The following is a 14,786-nucleotide window of genomic DNA, read 5'->3' on the forward strand; positions in this document are numbered from 1 at the left end:
CCAGAGCCTGCAGGACCATGTTTAGGTCCCTGCTGGGTCAACCTGCTCTCTTGTTGGCTCCAATGGAGGATACCTGAGCAAGGTCAACTTTTGTAACCCATGTGTATGGATAAATAATGTTTGGTGCCTATAAATGCACCTATAAGGTACACACATCCCATATGTACATTCAAGTATACATTTGCTTATCCAGACCTTCTATGATGAAATCAGTTTATTTGGCTTCAAGGAAATACAGTTTGTTAGCACTGTGGGATAGTCTGGTAAATATCCAAGGATCCTCTTCCTGCCATTCAGTGTTTTCGAGTGTAAATATGGTGCCATGGCATCAAAATGATGGATTGGAGAAAACATCTGTCTGTGTGGAATCAGAAATACAAAGCATATTCCAGTGATCAGACCAGATGATTCCTTCCCTAGTTTGATTAAAAACTTCCCTTGAAAGGTTAGGGTTACATTACATCTTGTCCCATTGTACATGGAGAGCTATGGATTAAGGGTGTGAGTGCTGGAGATAAACCTCATACTGGGATCCAGTTTTTACAGATTCTGCTCCATTTAGGGGAAGCCTCCAACATTGGTTTTGCAAAAGGGTTAATAATTATTGGGCGTTCATGAGAGTATTTTAGGCATGGAAAGCCAAGACACTCTGGAAAAAAAATGACCTAAATGAAAGATCTCTGTGAGTGAGATCCCAGTGGAAAGAACGGGGCCATCAAAGAAGGAGGTACCTTTCTCTGAAGGGAGGAGAGAACTTCCACTTTGACTATGACCCTGTCAGGATAAGATCGAAGTCAGCGAACTCAAAAGGCTTCCATAGCCTTGGCAACTTATGACTAGAGCCTAGGGAGATTACTGACGCCATAAACAAGAGTGTCAAATTGTTAAGTCAACAACAGGAGTCACTGTGTACTTACTTCTCATGTGGGATCTGTCCTTAGTGTGTTGTCCAATGTGAAGTAATGCTATAACTAGTACTGAAACAGTATTTTACACTTTGTGTTTCTGTGTGGGTGCAAACTGATGAAATCTTTACTTAATATATATTAAATCGATCTTCTGTATATAAAGATAATTGAAAATGAATCTTGATGTGAATGGGAGAGGGAGCGGGAGATGGGAGGGGTGCGAGTGGGAGGGAAATTATGAGGGGGAGGAAGCCATTGTAATCCATAAACTGTACTTTGGAAATTTATATTTACTAAATAAAAAAATAATATAAAAAAAATTATTGGGCATTGCCTAAAACCTCCACTACAACATGGCGCCTGGCAGATGTTCCAGGGGCGTGTCTGCGGCCGCTGCAGTTAAGCCACGTAAGATCAGACCACCAGCAGGGATAGGTCCGCTTTAGTTCCGGATACGTGGACAGTGCATGATCCCTATACTTTGCTTAAGATGCCCCTGTGCATGGTCCACCCACGCCTGCATGACCTTTTCGCTGATTGGCTCCCCTAATGCACATGTCTTTCGTAAGCTTTATAAGCCTGTACATTTCCTCAGTAAAGTAGTTCCTGCTTCAACAGAACTCATGGGTGCTTGCGGTGTTTTTGACCTGTCCACCTCACCTTTCCCGTTCACATTGTCGGGGAATGCTTGTACTGTTCCCTGCTGGTCAGGGGCCAGCCTCAGGCTTAAGACCCCAACAAATAATAGTCACCTGCATGCTTCTGGCTTACTCCTCAATATTTAAATATTGCAACATTTGCCTGTAGTGGTGGTTTTGTTGGTGTTTTCAGTATCTGTGTAGGTGAGCCATTATCGCTGTAATATCTTGGCCTCTTATCTTCTTGTCCCCTCTCTATTTAAATTATTCAATATGCATGCTGTTAATATCAACTGTGTTTCTCCCTGCTTAATTTCATTCTCAAACAACTTACTCTCAAGTCAATATTGCCCCCTAGCTCAAAAATCTGAACCTCCCAAATTTTCTCTCCAGGGAGTATGCTCCATTGCTCTTCATTCCTTGTTCCAGTTCCTCAGCCTCCTTGTGTGCTTGCTGCCCTGTTTTGAGCTTGTGTCTTCCCCTGTCTTCTGTGAACATGTTTCATCACTCCTACTTTGCCTGGAAAAATCTGAAGCCTACCAAAATTTTAAACTTTTCTAGAATTAACCAGTACTCTCAAAACTTAATGTGGACAGCAAAACCCAATCTCAAGGAGATTCCTATGACCACCCAGTACCTGCATATCATTTCTCAGGCCCAGTAATCTCCAGCTCTTCCAGATGAAGTGTGTATAACAGGCCATTTCCCAAGGATGGCAGCAGCAATACCCCCCGTCACATTCCCTTCTTGAAGCATTAACTCTACACTCTTCCAGTACAACTAGGGGGAACTGTGTCTCCTTTCCTTGAGCCTGGGTGGACTTTCGTGACTGCTAAGACAAATAGTCTACAAAGTGATTCCATGTGACATACAAGGGTAAGCCATAGAGGCAGTACAGGTTCCTTCAGTTTTTCTTGGGATGCTTGCTCTTGGGATCCAGCCATTATGGCTTGAATCTCAGGAGAGAACACACAAAGGGGGCTGAAGTCATGTTCCATACCCTGGATGAACTCCTGGTCACTGACAGCTCCGATACTCACTGAATCACTGTAGAGTAAGCATATTGAAAATGTGTCCCTTGTGCTACAACCAAGCACTCCAGCTGGTTCCATGTGAAACAGAGACAAGGTTTGTTAGCAAAGGCAGGATCAACCATGGCTTGCTTGCTTTTTAAAAAAGATTTATTTATTTGAAAGTCAGAGAGAGAAAGACAAAGAGAGATCTTACATCTGCTAGTTTATACCCCAGTTGACGGAAGTGGCCAGGGAAAGAATAGGCTGAAGCCAGGATCCAGCAGCTTCTTCTGGGTCTCCCACCAGGGTAGCAGGAGCCCAAGCACCCAGGCCATCTTCTGCTGGTTTCCCAGGCCATTAGGAGGGAGCTGGATCGGAATGAAGCAGCTGGGACATGAACCAGTGCCCACATGTGATGCTTTTGTTACAGGCAGCAGCTTTACCGGCTATGCCACAACACTGGCCCCAACCATTGCTTTCTTTAAGGCCATTGGATTTTAAGGTATATTGGATGGCAGCAAATGACTGATGAACTATTTCATACTTACTCTAATTTTATTCAAGTCTCATGTGTCTTCTTCCCAATATTCATTCTCATCTGATGGAGAGATATAAAATATCAGAAGAAATTTTCCACAACCCCCACCTCCATGCATCCCAATATCCATGCATCCAGGCAAATCTGTGTCCTCGATTGTGCTTTCATTCCCTAACTCTGTCCACAAAGTTGTTGTAAGCATTATCAATAATCTCACTGACGCCAACGCCCATGACCAATTCTTCATCTTTCCTTTTTTCATAACCTGTCATTAACATGTGACAGTTAATCACACTTCTTGCAAATCTTTCTTCATTTGACTTGCAAATGGTCAGTCATTCTTTCTTGATTTCTTTCTCATCACTTGAAGTCATAGAGTCAAAGGGCTCAGTTTTCAGACCCTGTCTTTTCTTTCCCTCATATCCTAGGCATCTCACCCAGCCCTAGAAGGTTAAACTCTGAGGAAATGTTACTGATACCCAAATGCATATCCTTTGTCCAGAATCTTGCTCTAATGCCCAGACTTCACATCCAACTGAGCACTCTTCAGTTGAATTTGAACGTAAAATATTCCAAACTGAAATCTTGATTTTCCTTTCCATACCCATGCTTTCCATAGTCTTCCTCACTTCAATCAGTGGCAACTGCACCCTTCCAGTTATCCAGGACAACAATCTCGGGATTATCCTTGACAAATCTTTCTCTAGCAATTTATACATGGGTATCATCCTACTGATACACTGTGTGGGTTGTGCCTTCCATCCACAGACAGAACCTGTCCACTAATGCTATACTCATTTTTATCCTTGTCATTACAGCATGCTCAGTGTTTTATGGCAAGCATTGCAGCATAGAAGTTTAAGCCACCACTGGGACACCATGCATCCCACATCAGAATGCCTGGGCTGGAGTCCCACATGCTCCACTTCTGATCCAGTTTCCTGCTGCTGTACAACCCTGGGAGGCAACAGGCGGTGGCTCTCAGCTGAGAAACCCAGATGGCATTTCCCTGGCTCTTGGCTTCAGTCTGGACCTACCTTGGTCCTCATGGAAATTTGAGGAGTTGAGCCAATGTATGGAAGATCTCTCTCTCTCTCTCTCTCTCTCTCTCTGACTCTCCCTCTCTGTTACTCTGCATTTTATAAATAAATATACACTAAAAACAAAACAGCAACAACAAAACCCCCAAATATGCTTCATGTTCTGGGCCACCCCGACAGGTGCTTTGTTACAACAACCCTAGGGCACAGAAGCATTGAGAGACTGATACCCTGCCCCTGCCACTGATTTGGAAATCCTCTGAGTGGAGTTTGAGTTGAGGTTGAGCTTATGTTAGACAATCTATACATGACCTGTTGGAATATTAGAAAGAAATCCATGTGAGAATATTTTAATTTCTTCCTGCAATTCCATTTTTCTTCAGGCAGAGGAGGGGTGTCTGCTTATCCTCAGTGGTACTATTTTACTCTCCCAGTGGTCATCCTTGTCATTTTCATGTGCTCCCCTCTCTTTCTGGCTCTCTCTCTCTCCCCCTCTGCTCCTATGGCACTGCCCTTCTCCCCCTACTCTACTTCCACGCCAGCCTCCTGCTCCTTCCTTCCTTTCCTTACCTGTGTACACACAGGAGCGGGAGCAGAGACAGTGAGGGACATCAGCTACCAGGCTTCTGAGCACACCATGGGCAGGGGAGACAGATCCTGTCTTCAGTGCATGCAAACTACCCATAAACCCATATCTGGAGATTTTGATCTTAGTTACTACATTTTAAGACCATTATGCTTAATGAAATGAGCCAGTCCCAAAAAGACAAATATCATATGCTTCCCTGATTTGTGGTCACTAATATATAGAGTACAAAAAGAAATGGTATGTGTATGAGCAAAATTGACATTTTGGGATTTTATTATTGTTGATAGCCCTTGTCTATACTCTTTAGGAACAGTGGTTTTTCTACTTCCTACTTGTTGAATCCTTTATTTAGTGGAAAGTTAAGCTTGTGATTATGAATAACATTGAAGTTATTATAAAAATTAAAAGAAAAAATAACAAAAGAAGAGAGAGAGAGTAGGTGGTAGGAAGTATCATTATGTTGTTAAAGCTGTATAAATGAAATACATGAAATCTGTTCCCATTTTATAAATAAGAAAGAAAAACTAATGTCTACAGAAAGTTCTACTTTAATATTTAATTATCTTTTTAATTCTTTATAGTCTCTATGCATATATTTTCTTTTTTTCACTTTTATTTAATAAATATAAATTTCCAAAGTACAGCTTTTGGATTACAGTGGCTTTTTCTCCCCCATAACTTCCCTCCCACCCGCAACCCTCCCATCCCATTCACATCAAGATTCATTTTCAATTATCTTTGTATACAGAAGATCAGTTTATTATATATTAAGTAAAGATTTCAACAGTCTTATGCATATATTTTCAAGCTTTTTTTAAAGATCATTAAGTGTATAAAGTAACCATTTTATGGTTTACTGCTGAAAAATAGTATCTTCTCATTTGTTTCATTTCCTGTCTATTAAATTCATGACTTTGCTCGTGGATTCTCTTGCCCTCGTGTTTAACTGTTCTGGGGTCTGGATTGTGGGAGTTCATGGAAACAGAGGGTAAGAAACATTGTTCAGGGAGGATCTTCATTTGCCTGTGCCTGGATCCTGTGGGGTGCGCCAGGCCTGGGCTGCGTTCAGTGTGGAGCAGTCTGTGTTGTCAGATGCACCACCTCACCTATGCCCAGCCCTGCTTGCCTGGGGTTGGGGGGAAGAATGGTAACCTCTGTGTGTATTTACTCTGAGATGCTGCCTATGCGTCAGAATGGCAGGAGGAGAGTTTTAGACTCCAGGTCTGTGGGGCCTGAGGTTAATCTGATCCCAGAGCACTGGGACTCTGTGGAGCCTTCATGAAAACAAGTTTCTCCAATTCGGCAAACATCCTCAAGGCCAAAGTCACTTTCTGTGCCCAGCTTCCCTCTCTGGTCCCATGTCGACTTCGTATTTTGAGGGAATGAGTCCCGCCGTCCTAGCCAGGACCAGGTGGACTCAAACACCTGGCCTACAGGGTCGTTTGTACAGGTAGGTAGGAGTTCTCTTCTGTTGCTGGCCTGCGTACTCTCACAGGCCCAGTGGCCTCTTCCCCAGTGTTTCAGTGTTGCTAGACAAAGTGGGTACCACCAGAAAAATGGATTAAAGTGTAGGCTTCCTTTTCATTTTTTTGAGCAACTTGTCATGGATGTAACTGCAGGGAGAGCTGCGTTGGGTGATTGGCAGTAGTAGTTGGACCAGACAGAGTGAAGTATAACCCTTTTCTCACCTTAGGAGGAAATAGTAACTCCCCGGTCTGATCTGACAAATTGTTCCCCTGATTTTTGTTTTTAAAGGGATTTCTGAAATTCTAGCCCTCTTAATCTTGTTTTCTCTTCTGATTTTGCAAGGTTATGTCTGTTCTTTTCAAATGCAAAGTAAAGAGCCAAATTCCCTTTACAGCCCCTCTATATAGAATGTTCAGAAGAGGAAGAGGTTCTGGGTCCTGATTTGGTGTTTCTCAAAGGGGCATGAATGGCACTTGGGTGGCATGAATCTCTGTATCCCTGGAGCCACTGTATGCCAACCATGCTCACAGCCATTGTTATAGTTAACAAAGAAGCAAACCAAAAAACCAAAAAAGATTTCCAAGTGCCCTTTGAGATTAAGATCATGCTTGTATGAGAACTAGCATGCTAACAGGTATCAAAGTCAGCCTAAAGGGGCCATATCATTACTCAAATCCAAGGAGTGGTTGTCATGCATGCAGGCAGGTGCACCTGTCAGGGGTGTGAGGCGCGGGTGAAGAGGAAAGCCTACAGGGATGCGATACATATCTGCATGACACGTTTTCAAAATTCATTAACGTGCTCATGCCCCAGAAGAGCTGCACTTGAGATCTAAGCGTTCTCCTACCACTCCCTCATTGCAAACTCTCTAAACAATGATTCAGATTTTGAGCCCTATGTTGCCAAAAGGCCTGGAGTGAGGCTTGGGTGGTGATTATAAAATGTGCACGAGTGCAGAAATGTGTGAGTTCCAGCGTGGAAGAGAGAGCATCAGGAGAGCTGCCTTGCTGGGGGGAGTCAGCCAGGCTGCCAGAGGGAGAGGATCTGGTCACGTGCTCCTCCCTCCCCAGCGGCCCTTGGTAGAGAAACTGAACAGGAGGCCCGCATACTCCTTGCACCTCTCCAACCACGTGTGAGACTTGCTGTCTGCATTTGGAAAACGCCAGGGAAAAGCTGTACCCAGAGTCGCCCACAAGGTCGACAGATGATTGTCATTAAGAGCAGTAGTTATCTTCATCAAGTGTTTTTATACGTCGATGACATAGATGTGAAAGTGAGGTCCATGACACCGTTCATCTCCAGCTTTACTGGACACCCAAGTGAAAGCAACTCGGAAAATTTCACTCGAGCATTTTCTGCACAAACAATGTGATGTATCTGTTAGGTAGGATAATTATGAAGTATTTGAAACCTTTGGAAATGACCTTGAAATTCTATTTTAGAAAAAAATATTATTTTAGATCTCTTGAAATGAAAGCAGATCCTAGCAGTTTTAATGCAGTTTTTATTTCTATGTATCACAAAAGACTATTTCAATTATCTAATAGAAAATCAAACATTTCAAATTATGGTGTAACATAAGCAGGCCTTGTCTAAACCTAAAATATTCAGAAATTTGCTTGCCGCATCCCATGGTATTTTTACGAATATTGAAATACTCATTTCATTTTATTTTTTAGTTTTGGACTGTACACTCACACTATGTGTACTATTGTAATTGATTTAGTGATATGCATGCAATAGCATTAATTACTCTGTTAGCATATTACAAGGCAATTACAGGATGGTGATCAAAGTAATGTTGTATTTACAAGATTGGCACCCGTCTCCCAGTATCCCAGGCGTCATTTCTCCAACGTTGGGTCTTAGACGCTATGTCAGGAAGTAAAGTGAATTTGGGGTTTGTCTAGTATAATAATAAATTGTAGGATTTAAAGGAAGCTTGTCTTTTGATCTGTGTAACAGTGCTGAGCTCTGCAAGCTGCAGGCTCCCTGGTTAGGTCTGCACTGAGTCAGGGTGCGCGTGCCGTCCCTGCACAAGGGCACTGAGGCGGAAGTCCGGCTGCAGGGCGCTGTGGTTTCGCAACATTGAAATTCTGTCTCTCCACACTCTCTGACAGGTTCTGACAGGGGTGACGCAGAAGGCAGCAGGATGCCTGCACCCAGCTGGGGGAAAGGGCTTCAGAGAGGAGAAAAGGAAACACGGTAAGCATCATCCACCCCAGTCCATGGGGAGAGGATGTCGGGCTATCAGCTGCACTGTCTGCTCCCAGGCGGCAAGCAGGGACCACCTACCGGCAAAGGAGATGCAGGTCACCCAACCAGCACTGGCAGCCAGGACTTAACTGTGCAAGGAAGGGGCGACAGTCAACAGGCGCCCCCTGCACCGTTTCTAGTCACCTGTTTCAGCAAGAACTCACTTAGACTAACCCTGTGCTTTACCAGAGAGCCGCTTACATTTCCATGGTGAAATGAAAGCTGAAAAACAGACCCTGGGAATTGCTTCTGCAAGGAGGAAAATAAATTAGACAGTCTGAGCTTTTGAGAGCAGTTTGAAATCTTGCAAACGTTTACTTTTCTAAGTTCCTTAGGTTGTCTCCTCATGTAAATGAATGGCTCCTAGAAGCCTACCTTGTTAATGTAGTCCATCCCGTGCAATTAAAAGTGAATATCATATGCTGAGACACTGATGAGAGATGATCCATAATAGCATTTTGAGAAATAAAATGAACATTATATTTTCTGAGACCAAAATTGCACCCTGGATTAACAGGACAAAGGACTTGGCTCTGATGATGCTTAGCTCTGAGACAGCAATTTCTGTATAGCAAAAATACAGAAGTACTTCTTTAATGGTTATTCTATACAGTGTAATGGTATCTTAAAGATAATTACAAAAGAACCTCCCAAAACAAAACTATTGAACACTTATTGACATAAAAAATTCTTGTAATGTTGTTGAAGTATTTTTCTTAAGTACTCAGCACCAAACCTACGATTCCCATTCCTTCTCTTGCTGGTGGCAGATTAACTGTTTCACTGAAAAAACAAAACAAAACAAAACAAAACAAAAAAACAGAAAATTCGACAAAGTCCCAGACAAACATTTTTCAGGCACCGGAGAAATGCAGAGGACTCCCCACCCACCCTGCAGCCCTGACTTTCTGGGGGGGGGGGGCAATCCCACTCCATAAAGGAAAGAGAAGCCCCCACCCCATACAGGAAAGAGAAGCCAAGCAGGGTGCAGGGCCCCTGGGGGTCAGGAGGCTGAGGTACTTGGGCAGAAGTGGCTGGAGTTGGTGAGCAAAAGCCAGAGAGGAGCAGGTAGATGGAGAAACAGTCCAGGGGTTGACACAGGCTTCCTTTAGGCTATACCTGCACAGCTGGAACTGCTTGAGGCTGAGCCGCGCCATCCCCAGGGCTGAAGCAGCCCTCAGGGAGAGCTACTTTGGACCCAGCTGAGAAAAATCACAACAAAGCCTTGCTCCCTTCTTCCCAAACCTGTGATGCACTGGCATTGACCATTGACTGACATGCTGGGCCCTGGGCTGTCTTAAACATTTTATGTATTTTTAACCACTCTATCCTTAGAATAGCTCACTGCCTCCGCCAGTTACCAGGCCCATTTTGCCAGCAAGGAAATGAAGGCGCAGATGAATGGGTACCACAGCTGTTAACAGATGGAACCAGATTTGAACCCCAACAATTGGACCCCAGTTTGCGCCCCTGTACCAGCTGTTTCTCTTGAGCCTGGACATAGATATACCAAGATATTAACAGTGACCATGTCAAAGGTATGGAATGATGGTTATTTTAAAATTTTCTGTATTTTATTTATTTTAAATAATTTAAATATTTCTAAAATGAAAATATTTTTACTTTGTAAGTGACACATTTATTTTTAGCTAAAGTAGAACAATAATAGTGAAGTATGTAGGTGTGTTTATATAAATATAAATACACACATACACACACATATATGCAGTCTCTTTTTTGGAAAATTTTTGGCAAGCCAAATCTGAAACAAATTCCTATTAGTTAAAATTGGATTCCACTTGTTTAAAAATGCATAGTAATTCATGGACTGTAATATTAAAAGCTATACATAGATTTCAAAAAAAATTTGCACCAAAATAAATATTTATTTTACTTCCATTTAGAATGACCTTTTTGAATTACCCTCATGCAAATTTAAAAACTGAAAAGGGGAGAGATTATGATTAATTTAATTTTGCTTTCTGTATATTTAACACACATCATACAAGGAAAATACTAATATAGATTTTTAAAGATATTTATTTAATTGAAAGGCAGATGAGAGAGAGAGAGAGAGAGAGAGAGAGAGAGAATATTCTATTCGCTTGTTCACTCCCCAGATGGCCACACTAGCCCACAGCTGGGCCGCTCTGAAGCCAGGAGCCAGGAGATTCTTCTAGGTCTCCCACATGGGTGCAGGAGCCCAAGGACTTGGACCTTTTTCTACGACTTTCCCACATGCATTAACAGGAAGCTGGATTGGAAGTGGAGCAGCCAGGCCTTAAATCAGCACCCAGCTTAACCCGTTACACCACAGCGTTGGCTCCAATATGCTAATATTAATTTTGATCAGGGTAAAAGGTATTTTTAAGTTTACATAATTTAGATAGTAAGCTCATTTGTAAGAATTTTTATTAACATATTTAAGACAGTGTTTAAGATAACATATTTAAGATGCAACAGTGAATGCTTAGGTATCACTAATATTTCAAAAATTAAGGTTATTAATTAACTAATAATATAGTTATTCAAGAAATACTTTGAAAAAATTAGATATTATATTTTTGAAGAATATTTACTAGTCTCAGAGAATAGTTCAGCATGTTACTAAAATTAATATTTTCTACTTCATATACCATCTATTACTAGTTTTATAAAAATAAATTACAAAGATACATCCATCTCCATCCATACTCTGTCCTTCAAACCTACACATAGGGGAGAAACTGAAAATGTTACAAGTTAATGCATCCGGGTAGTAAAATTGAAAACCATTAATTTCCAATTGTTCTTTTTACTATTTTTCCAAATTTACCATGATAAAGATGTTTACCTTTTCTTCCACAGACAGTTGATCAGCGGTTCTACTACAGAAGTAGTATTTTATATACTTAACAAAGACAGAGAATTAATGCAGAAATATGTTTCCATATCCTTGATGTCCATCGAGTGACTAAGGTCCTTGGTAAGGCTGAAAATTCCCTTTCTTCTCATTCAACAATGTTACAGTTATAGTTTTATCTTGTATAAATATAATGATAAGTGAGCGAATATTAAGATTTATCATCAACTGTAGAATTAGCTGAAAAAAGAGATACATTTACAAAGTATAAAGTTTCTGGCAATAATTTTAATCCTCCAATAAATAATAAATCACAAATATTTATTCGATACCTGATAATCAGCAAGCACAATAGATATACATGGTTCATATGAGGATATTTGTACATAAACATGTGAAGCTCATGTTTTAATCAGTACTCAGTCATTTTCCTTCTATTGGGTATATCTGAGAAGTTGGTTTTACAGTATTGCACCGTGAAAGGCCCTATTTGTGCTATTTTTTGAAAGTGTATTGTTCTGGCTTTCTCACTCTGGTCTGTTTCATGCATGGCTCCTCATTTAATTTCAGACAAACCCAGGCTCTCACTGTTCACTCAAAAGCTGGAACCCTTGATTGGCAGATTGCCTATTACCTGAGCACAAAGTTAAGAGAGAGTACAATTCTTGGGAGATAAAGAAATGTCTATCTAGCATTGTAGAAACTTGGGCTTTTGAAAATATGAGATGTTTTATGTTTCAAATGTCTTATAACTACCAGAATTTTTAAAGAGAACTCCAGATCAAAATTTTAATGAACATTTATTTTTTATTTAAAATTTGTTTGTTTATTTATTTAAATGTGTGTGTGCACACACACACAGAGTGGGAGATAGAGACTGGTATCTTCCATCTGTTGGTTCATGCCCCAGATGTCCATAATTGCTGGGGCTAGGTCTCCCAGAACTGAATCCACCTCTCCCACATGGGAGACCTAGCCCCAGCAATTATGGACAGGGACCCAAATAACTGAGACCGTTCGTCACCTGCTGTCTCCCAGGTCCTTTGAGATGGGATATGGGTGTTTCTATTGTTCTCTGCTGTACCAACCTCCCATCCCAAGCATGTATTTTTAAAAATATTTTGCATTTGACAGTCATGGACAGATTTTTGATTACTCAATTCCTATCTGTATTGTTAGCTAGGGTGGTGTGTTACATTCCCTAGCTTGCTGTCACTCTAATGCAGACCAGCAAATGTTTTACCAGCTAGCATCCCCAAGTAGGTTCTAAGCGGTCCGTATCATGTAACACATTCTAGATAATTTTTAAATGATAAAAAGTGAATTAAATAGAAATAGGACTAAACAATATTCGATCCATTGCAGTATCACAAGAATTATTAGGGTTGCGACACCTGGTGAGCTCCCAACCAGTAGATGGTGAAGGAAGCAGGAGTGTGCACCGTGATAAACATGCTCTCGGTTGCATCTAGCTGATGCCACTTTCTCCAGTGGTAGGAGCCTGAATGTTTCTGCTCTCATCAAGGCCCTTCGATTAATGTAAACACTGACTATATATATATTTCCCTGAAATGTTTGACTTTTAGTAATACAAACTTTGATAATGTATTTGAATATGTCAGTTCTGTAATAAAAGTAATTTTAAGTCTTTTATTAATTGGGTAAACTGACATATGACTATAACTATGGAGAAGTGGTTTATATTTTTATAAACTAGGAGTCAAGAATTAAAATAATTGATCTCACATTTATATGGTCTATAGGGGAAATATTCAAAATAAAAGCTACTACCGAAAAGCAAGATTTTATCTGTCATACTTTTAAGTGATATCTCTATCCCGTTTGTGCTAATTATTACCTCATGTAAATTTAATATTTCAGCCGCACACTTAACACATCGCAGTTAAATATTACACACGCAACGTTCAGTTTAGACGTCTTCAGCTGGCTGACACCATTCGATTCTCAACAGCTGCGAATGGAAAATGCCAGAACAAAAAAGTCCAAAGAATTTATTGAAGTTATTTTTGGAGTAAACTTTTTGAAAATGCAGTTAGGCAAAGAAACTTAAAGAAAAAAAGAAAAAATCAGAAGTATGGATAGTTTCTTTGGTGATTGAGTTCACTGACTTCCCAGGTGCTGGGAGTGCCCCTGCAACCCAGAGATTGGCTGACGCTTTTTTTCTTTCCCTCTTTTTTCATTCAATAAGTGAAAGTGGTTTGAAACTCTATATCTATCTACCTAGGTTAGATGGTCTAGTCTTTGGTTTGTTTTGGCTCAATTATTTGCCTCTAAACATTGCAAATTAGCCATTTGTTTTAGCCTAAAGTTTTTATTTCATTTTTCTCAATTGCTGGATTTTTTTTTCCAAACTCACACTGTGCAAAGTGTTAGCCACAAGCCATGTGTAACTATTTATATTTAAATCAATTATAAAATGAAGCAAAATTTGAATGGTAATTATCATGCATTTTCTGTGGACCTGAGAACCTAATGAATTAGTAAATTCCTTAAAATAAATGAAACTAATAATGATAAAATAATTCAATTTCTGATTTAAAAGTCAGACTATCTCACTAGTCCCATTGCTAGTGCTAAGCAGCCTCGTGTATGTAGTGGCCACTGCACTGGGCAGCACAGACACCCAACATTTCATCTCAGCAAATCCTAAACACTGTCTTCTCTCTCCAGGAAACAACGTGGCTGAAGACAGAGAGAGAGAGCACACGAGGCAGCAAGCGCAGCAGCGTGCGTTCTGTTTATCCTCACAGTCTATAGGAGAGGGGTCATCTTCCTGATATTGAAAAGAAAGAAATCGAAACTTAGAAAATAAAATAACTTAAGGTTAGTTGGTTGTGAATCCAGAACTGGACCTCATCCTAGTGGAGGGTGTGTCACTGCAGGGGCGTGTGTTTCCCTGGAAGGGAGGGACGTGGAGGCTCCGGTGAGGACCTCCACTTCCGTGAGCAGGTGCGCAGTGGGGAACAGGTCCGGGAAGGCACGGAGTCGTTCCCAGAGTCAGCTCTCTTTCAATATCCTATTTTCATATCTAGAACCCTGCTAGGGTTCTACAGAAAGTTATTGTGCTACAGCTGCTGGAGCAGTGCTATGAACATGTGTAAGAGTTGTCCAAAATAAGAAATGTGATGGACTCGTTCTTTTAAAGTCATATGGGAAGCAAGACCAGGGAAATGTGGATGATTCAATTCATTATTTTTTACTGTTTCAAAGTCCTAGACTAAGTAAAATTACGTGTTATCATGTAGATTCTTGTCTGGGAATACACAAATGATTCTCTCTAAAGATAAGTGTGTGGGTTATAAAATGGCTCTTTTGGACACTCATCAGTTTTGAATGTAGCCCAATAATCTTATCCTGTCATTGCCTACTAATTCTTAACTATTCAGGTACTTTTTTAAACTGGTCATAATATCTTACTGGCTCAATTCATGATTTGAATAAGTTTTTACATATATTCATCTTATTGTATGTCAT

At 40.8% G+C, this 14,786-nt stretch overlaps 1 long non-coding RNA gene across 5 annotated transcripts in view; it reads left to right on the forward strand.

Moving 5' to 3' along the window:
• Positions 1–14,139, forward strand: part of LIG4 (DNA ligase 4) — a 176,995-nt gene extending 162,856 nt beyond the window's left edge. For 4 of the 5 annotated variants that reach the window (XR_011378706.1, XR_011378707.1, XR_007920873.2 and 1 more), the window contains 4 exons: positions 8,314–8,398; positions 9,785–9,987; positions 11,297–11,414; positions 13,983–14,139. This is a non-coding gene — a long non-coding RNA (DNA ligase 4). The remainder of the gene's footprint in view (positions 1–8,313; positions 8,399–9,784; positions 9,988–11,296; positions 11,415–13,982) is intronic. The other variant, XR_011378708.1, reaches the window with a different exon arrangement.
• The last annotated feature ends 647 nt before the right edge of the window (positions 14,140–14,786 follow it).

The sequence above is a fragment of the Oryctolagus cuniculus genome, chromosome 9, assembly GCF_964237555.1.
Source record: "Oryctolagus cuniculus chromosome 9, mOryCun1.1, whole genome shotgun sequence".
In the NCBI taxonomy this organism is placed as follows: domain Eukaryota; kingdom Metazoa; phylum Chordata; class Mammalia; order Lagomorpha; family Leporidae; genus Oryctolagus; species Oryctolagus cuniculus.